We start from the raw sequence: 8555 nt of genomic DNA, 5'->3' as shown, positions 1-8555 counted from the left end.
TGTTGATAAGCAGAATCGTCTGATTTTTTCGATGTTGCTGATGAAAACAGAATCGGAGTGGAAGGCCGCAAGTCTTCAGTAGGATGTACTACGAATAGCTTGGAGTGATTTTCCTCAATATCATGATGTTGGTTGATGGGTTCTGGCGAATGCATGAAACCACTTGAAGGATGAACATAATCGTCTAAATTATTAGTTGGTGCTGATGAAAACAGACCCGAAGGCTTGCGAGGAGCGAAAGGCCGTAAGGCGTCCGAAGGATGTACTGCAAATAGCTTGGAGTGATTTTCGTCAATATCATGATGTTGTTTTTCCGTGGGTTGTGGCTCAACCATTGAGATGGGTGGAGGATTTATGGAAACTCGGGGAGCATATGCCATTGTCTTCCAATGTTCATCCTTCGAAGGCTCTTGCGAAAGCCCTTCAGGGGTGGATCGTATGTAATAACGATGTTGATAAGCAGAATCGTCGGAATTTACTGCACTCGTTGAGATGGGTGCAAGATTTAAGGGAGCCCCAGTAGCATATGCCATAGTCTTCAAATTTTCATTCTTTGGGGACTCTTGCGAAAAGCCTTCGGTGCCAGGCGAATGCATGAAACCACTTGGAGGATGAGCATAATCGTCTAAATTATTAGTTTTTGAAAATGAAAACAGAAACACAGGCTTGCGAGGAGCAAAAGACCGCAAGGCGTCCGAAGGATGTACCGCAAATAGCTTGGAGTTATTTTCTTCAATATCATTGTGTTGGTTGGTGGGTTGTGGCTCAGCCATTGAGATTGGTGGATTATTCAAGGGAACACGGGTAGCATATGCCATCGTTTTCCAATGTTCATCCTTTGAAGACTCTTGCGAAAGCCCTTCAGGCGTGTATCGCATGAAATAACGATGTTGATAAGCAGAATCGTCTGATTTTTTCGATGTTGCTGATGAAAACAGAATCGGAGTGGAAGGCCCCAAGTCTTCAGTAGGATGTACTACGAATAGCTTGGAGTGATTTTCCTCAATATCATGATGTTGTTGGTTGATGAGTTCTGGCGAATGCATGAAACCACTTGAAGGATGAACATAATCGTCTAAATTATTAGTTGGTGCTGATGAAAACAGACCCGAAGGCTTGCGAGGAGCGAAAGGCCGTAAGGCGTCCGAAGGATGTACTGCAAATAGCTTGGAGTGATTTTCGTCAATATCATGATGTTGTTTTTCCGTGGGTTGTGGCTCAGCCATTGAGATGGGTGGAGGATTTATGGAAACTCGGGGAGCATATGCCATTGTCTTCCAATTTTCATCCTTCGAAGGCTCTTGCGAAAGCCCTTCAGGGGTGGATCGTATGAAATAACGATGTTGATAAGCAGAATCGTCTGATTTTTCCGATGTTGCTGATGAAAACAGAATCGGAGTGGAAGGCCCCAAGCCGTCAGTAGGATGTACTGCAAAAAGCTTGGAGTGATTTTCCTCAATATTATGATGTAGTTATTGATAATGTCATTTTTTCCGTTTTGGTCAGGTTAAGTTGTGTACCATTTCTGTATACGTCAGTCAAGTCTCGATTAGCTAAGTCAAATGTCGTGTCCCCGTTTGCGCCCGTGTGAACAATGCACGCGTCACGTCATCCGCATAACAGAAAACCTTTCCTTGACTAGATTTTGGTAAGTTGTTAATATAAATATTGAAGAGTGTTGGAATTGAATACCGATAGGAGTGAGATAGAAAAGAGAGAGGGGAGAGAGCGAGAGAGATGGCAGATGGAGGAAGAGGGAGGGAAATGGGGAATGCTAACAATTAAAAGTTATTTAATTTTGCTAATCATAACTTACATACTTCGATAGTAACTTAGATGAGAATCTACCAATAAAATAGGTATCTAAATTGTTGTATTTTCATCAGGAATAGACTCATTAAAAAAGGCTATAGCTAGATTGTAAGATCTAGTAGCCCTTCAAAATTGACCAATCAAATGCCTTGAGACTATGCTTAGCACGAACTTAAGAGCCAGCATTTTGTTCATAAATATGGGTGTTAGACTGCTCTATGATTACGACAATAGCCAATTATCATGTTAAGTACTTTATAAAGATTAGAGCGGGGCCGATGTTAACAGTAAATACTTAGATAGCACTATGTTAAAATGTCTAGATACGTATTTTGTGAAAAGCATTTTACTAGGAAGAGTATTGGGGAAAAGACCTAGAGAAAGACCCCGGAAATTCTATTTTGACGATATTCCTACTGACTGCTCTACGATTACGACAATAGCCAATTATTATGTTAAGTACTTTATAAAGATTAGAGCGGGGCCGATGTTAACAGTAAATACTTGGATAGCACTATGTTAAAATGTCTAGATACATATTTTGTGAAAAGCATTTTACTAGGAAGAGTATTGGGGAAAAGACCTAGAGAAAGACCCCGGAAATTCTATTTTGACGATATTCCTACTCTTCCTACCAACAACTAAACTTCCAACCAACAACTAAACTTCCTACCAACCAAACGGGCTGCTCTTCCTACCAACAACTAAACTTCCTACCAACAACTAAACTTCCAACCAACAACTAAACTTCCAACCAACCAAACGGGCTGCTCTTCCTACCAACAACTAAACTACCAACCAACCAACCAACCAAACGGGCTGCTCTTCCTACCAACAACTAAAGAGAGCAGCGACTGATGATGATGAATGATGAATGCGCAGACACTTCTGATTCACCTTGTTTTAGACCAGCCACTCAGGCTGACCTCTTCTCACAGACCTGGGTCTCGAGCTTTTTCCGCCATACATGTTAAGACGGTATGACACACTCCGGTCTGTGAGACCTTAGTCTGTCAGACGAGACGGGATGAGTGAGTTATGTACATTATCTCGAAGATATCTGACGATATAAAGGTTAATATGAAAGACCTCCGTATGTTGGCAGTGAATTTACCTACCCAATTGTACCAAGGTATTCCATGTACATATAGGTTCTCTGTACAACGTAAGTACAATTGTACATGTACACTACATATGTACGTACATTAAACTGATGTATGTAATGTACGTACAATTCTCAATTTCTCACTAACAGTACTGCCCCCTAGAATGTTAATGGCACAGAGGTATGCGCCAATATTATCTAATGACATCTTAAAGGCAGAACATTGTCAACATACTAATTCTAATTGATTCGATTATTTATTATTAGTTTATTAGGTTCATTAGTATTGAAGATATGAGCACCTCCTTGTCAGTACATACGGAGTATTATCTTACGTCAATTCAGCCAGGAGAAAATAAGGATGTATGAAAGTGGTAGTGGTGTAGATCCAAAAAGGCTCCCGAAATTTAAGGTATTGCAATGAAGAACAATATAAGGCATTGAAATTCAGAACTTTGAATAGCTGAGTTTTAAAAGTTGTTGTTTTGCACCTTGGTTTGCAAATCCCATGAAGACAGAGTCAAATTCTCCTCATTCGGCAAAAAACATGACGATATCACTTCTCCTTGTAGTAAGTTTTTATTATATGTCTGGATGCTCCCCTCTTAAAATTATTGCCTTAAATAGCGTCCAAACTGTTCATTTCTTGAAATCAGCCCTTCTTGGAATGAATGGCGATTATTGGTTAGGTTTATACATACTAGACATCCCATGTAATAATATTATTGCTTACCGTTATATTTCCTTCTTCCTTGATTTAGTTTCCTTGATAAATCCTTCAAAGTAGGCAAAACTCGAGTCGGATGAGAGTCAGCAAATCAAGTATCCAATAAACATAACTGTAAGTAATAATGACAGTTCCCTTTTTCATTTTATTTACCTATGGTAGCGTTATCTACTTCTGTCTCAATTCTTGCTCACCAAAATAAATTTCTGTATCCATATTTCTATCAGTGTATTCTTCTGATTAAATTTTCCCATTTCAAGTCTTGCACAGGAGCTTGTGTGTCTTTACAGAGTGATTGAGTTCCCCTTCCCATATATCCCATAGAGCGGACATGCTATTTTTTTATGGAGGCTCATAATACAGTTTATGTCTGTGCCTAATGCTCCTCGTATTGACATATTGAAGTTTTTTAGTCTCTCATATCCGGTAGTTACTGCACTGGCTTCATCATATCGCCCGGTGTTGCAGCCTTGCTCCCGTGCATACTGATCAAGCTTCGCCAATTTTGAAACTTCAAACGTCACTTGTGATTTCCTCTCTGACTAGAAGTGTTTGGGACAGTGTTGGGTGTTTGGGCCCAGTGTTTCTCTGACTAGAAGTGTTCGGGCAAGTACTGGTGTCATCTTTTTTGCCTTCGGAGGAGGATGGGTTTAGACTTTTGAGAATTTTTCGTGGATGGGTTGAGAGTTTTGAGAATTTTTCGTGTTATATTTATTTTTCTGTCCTTGGTTTAGTTTTATTATTTTTAAAAATCTTCGTGATGGGATCCATTTCGAGAAATCATTCTTTGGAAGATATAATATGTGAGTATAAATTTGTATAATTTTATTTTGAAAATAATAAATTAGGTAGGTATTTGTAATAAAACACCAATTATTATCGGAAGAGAATATTATGTTCTTTATAACACTTTGAAATTTACACATAAATTAAAACAATAAATGAATTTTAGATCAGGTGTTGTGGACTATATTTCCGTCGCTCTTCACATTCTTAAATCTTAATTGAAGGTGTGCAATTGTGATGTGAGTTGTCGGAAGCATTATTTTGATTTCTAGAGGCAACTCCTGGCCCAATTATAATGGATAAACTTCACTGGTGATAGTGGGTGTTTGTAGGAAAATCGTCCTAAACAATTACTGGAATGTCGAAAGAAAAGCCCCCATTTTTTGTAACGATAGTAGCTAGAAATTTTCAGAGTTCTTAAAAATTACAAATCATGTTATTGGAAAGTCTGTGAGTCTGTTCAAGTTAAAGAGTGTGTTATTACTCCGATTAGAAAAGAGATCAACACCCTAGGAACATGTGCTTAACGTCAGTCAATCTCTTACTCAATACATCAAACAATTTGCTATTTCTGTTCCGTAGAAAAATATGCTTCGTACCAGGAAATCCAAGTTTCAAGTAAAATTAAGTAGAGCGTAGAGCATCTTTGAGTTAAGAGCAATAGCCTCAGTTACATCCAATTTACGATATTGTGCCGTGATTTTTAAAATTTGTAAGTCTTTGTAAAGTCGCGCGATTCCGCGGTGCTAGGTAACAGTCGCGCTACGGCGCGGCGATTCGAACTTGCGAGAGGCCTTGATCCCACTAATCCTTGCCTTTGAAAGCATTCTCAATGTTTATTTTGAGTCCTACTTTCCCAACCTTTGACAAGTGGTTAAAGTTATCTATACCTACTCTCTTGGAAATCTTGAACTTACCTGTAACACCCAGCGAGAATCAAATGGGAATAGTAAACTCTTTGGCTACCACCACACACAAAAAGTCCTCCTACAGGCTTAGGTGTAGGCACCAAAGGTCCCATAGGTGTACTAAGCTTCACGAATCTACGAAAGTCTTTGGCAATGGGCCAAAGTTCGAGTTGAAGTCAAGGAGTCTTTTGCCTATTGCATCGGAGTTCTCAGCGCCATAGGTGTACTAAGCTTCACGAATCTACGAAAGTCTTTGGCAATGGGCCAAAGTTCGAGTTGAAGTCAAGGAGTCTTTTGCCTATTGTATCGGAGTTCTAATAAAGTCTTCAGCGTTCTAATAAGCCTTTGGTTGTGTTTCTGATTTCAGGTGCTCGGTGTGGGGATCTGATGGATATCACAGTGGTATCCTGCGCCCATAGTGACACGGCTTCGTTGTGGGTCAGATATTTATCCTCGTGCTTCCAGCAGATTGCCAAGGAGCAGAACAGACCCCCCTTCAAGTAAGAATTCTATTGGTTACTTCTGTTTTAACCACCCTTCAAATAAGAATCCTATTAGTTACTTCTGCTTTGGTTATTGCTCTGTAGCAACAATAAGCTCTAACTCTTAAGCAAGATATCTATTGGTATCTGTATTTACCCCTGGTTCTTAGGTACGAATGTAAAGCTGTAGTCCAAATAGGAAAAGAATAGCCTCCAAAAAAGAAAATTTCCTTTTTCAACGAAGCTAAAAAATCTTTGCGTTTCCTCGTGCTTCCAGCAGATTGCCAAGGAGCAGAACAGACCCCCCTTCAAGTAAGAATTCTATTGGTTACTTCTGTTTTAACCACCCTATAAGAATCCTATTGGTTACTTCTGCTTCGGTTATTGCTCTGTAGGAATAATGTACTCCAAACAGGAAAAGAATAGCCTCCAAAAAAGAAAATTTCCTTTTTCAACGAAGCTAAAAAATCTTTGCGTCCATATATTTAATAGATCCTCGTTGTCTCAATTGATGCAGGTCGCAATGGATCCACAATTCTCTGTCTTGAGCGTCTCTTTTCCACGTTCTACCCAGAGAATACAACACATGTGCTTAAATACGCTGAAACAAATTGCGCCCTGAAACCTAAACCACAATCCAAACAGCGCTCTTTGTTTACAAATTCCTTGAAATTCTTTATTATTCAAGGAGTGTTCCCTAAAAGAAAAGTATTACATTGTAATGAAAGCAGCCCTGGTGTAGATTACAGACCTGACACCTTAGGCGTAAAAACCATTCATTCATTTATTTATTATTAAATAAAACAACAGATATACAACGGTGTTTTTCCTAAGTCAATACTGACTTCTACTGCTCCATGGATCAGAGTCAATCGTGCATCGTTTTAAAAGTTTTAAAACACGCAGTATTTTCCTGGTTTTTAAGGTGACCATGAAGACAGAGTCAAATTCTCCTCATTCGGCAAAAAACATGACGATATCACTTCTCCTTGTAGTAAGTTTTTATTATATGTCTGGTTGCTCCCCTCTCTTAAAATTATTGCCTTAAATAGCGACCAAACTGTTCATTTCTTGAAATCAGCCCTTCTTGGAATGAATGGCGATTATTGGTTAGGTCTATACATACTAGACATCCCATGTATTAATATTATTGCTTACCGTTATATTTCCTTCTTCCTTGATTTAGTTTCCTTGATAAATCCTTCAAAGTAGGCAAAACTCGAGTCGGATGAGAGTCAGCAAATCAAGTATCCAATAAACATAACTGTAAGTAATAATGACAGTTCCCTTTTTCAAAAAATAAAATAAACATGACATTATTATTCCGCAGGTCCTTTGTCAGACACTCTGTCTCACTCCTCGTTCTCTCACTTTCACACCCCCTCCCCCTCCATCAAGTCTTCATCTGGAGTACAGGAGGAACTCATAGAGATTATCAATGACTTCAAGAATAACGTCCCCTTTTTCAAAAAATAAAATAAACATGACATTATTATTCCGCAGGTCCTTTGTCAGACACTCTGTCTCACTCCTCGTTCTCTCACTTCCACACCCCCTCCCCCTCCATCAAGTCTTCATCTGGAGTACAGGAGGAACTCATAGAGATTATCAATGACTTCAAGAACAACGTTCTTACTATCAATGAGGTAGAGAAGCTTGTGGAAAACTGGAGATCCCGCAACGATGTACAACAGTCCTTCATTGAAAAACAGGTGGGTAACATAAATAAATGCCGTTTCTTTGTGTTATCATATCACAACTTTGGTGCTCGCTGCAGCATAGTAGGATTTTCCAAATATCTCAATAATCCAGCGCTTAATGTACCGGTCGCTATGCGCATTTATATTATATAGCTACTCATTTTCCACAAGAGGCTGAGAGGGTCCCGCAACAGTCAGTCATAGAATCAATCATTTACATGATACAAAGTTTTGACCCCGCCTTCTTTGTGTTATCATATCACAACTTTGGTGCTCGCTGCAGCATAGTAGGATTTTCCAAATATCTCAATAATCCAGCGCTTAATGTACTGGTCGCTATGCGCATTTATATTATATAACTACTCATTTTCCACAAGAGGCTGAGAGGGCCCCGCAACAGTCAGTCATAGAATCAATCATTTACATGATACAAATTTTTGACCCCGCTCGAATTGTAACAACGGAGCTCTTATTGTCCTGCTATTGAAGAGAGAAGGAGGACAGGTTAGGAGAAGCCGTTCTGAGAACGAACCTTATCTTTTTAAGATAAAATCTATTCCGTACGGGAATCGAACCCGCAACCTAGCCTTTGAAAGGCAGCTCGCTACATTCCAAACTAACTAGGGTGGCATTCAATTTGCCTGGAAGTCTGGAAAATGCATCAGACCAGCTGCACCAGCTAGGTATCATTGTTCAACAAGAGTAACCTCCTATTTATTGAATAATAAAATGCTCTGTGGTGTAGTGGTCAAGACGCTCGGGTTCAATCCCAGCCGAGGTATGGAACTTTATCCTTAATATAATTTGAGAATTTGATCAGAATAATAGTAGCCTACAGCTGGAATAAAGGGACATTTCAGTCCTATGCGAGTTATAGGTAAATATGGACTGTTATTATTTTTTATTTATTTACGGGACTAACCCTTTATACAAAAATGACAATAGAAAAAAATACACTAAAACTAAACAAACACAAACAACAATCAAATACAGTAGAAAAAATAATAATAAAATGAAATATAAAAGGAAAGTAAA

General features: G+C 39.0%; 1 long non-coding RNA gene across 1 annotated transcript; it reads left to right on the top strand.

The window, feature by feature from the left end:
- Positions 1-3422: 3422 nt before the first annotated feature.
- Positions 3423-7379, top strand: LOC113471395. Its single transcript, XR_003394115.1, has 2 exons — positions 3423-3488; positions 7324-7379. It is a non-coding gene; the product is annotated as an uncharacterized LOC113471395 (long non-coding RNA).
- Positions 7380-8555: the final 1176 nt, after the last annotated feature.

The sequence above is a fragment of the Diaphorina citri genome, unplaced genomic scaffold (genome assembly GCF_000475195.1).
Source record: "Diaphorina citri unplaced genomic scaffold, Diaci psyllid genome assembly version 1.1 scaffold2377, whole genome shotgun sequence".
NCBI classification, from domain to species: domain Eukaryota; kingdom Metazoa; phylum Arthropoda; class Insecta; order Hemiptera; family Psyllidae; genus Diaphorina; species Diaphorina citri.
This window is presented reverse-complemented; position numbering and strand designations above follow the sequence as displayed.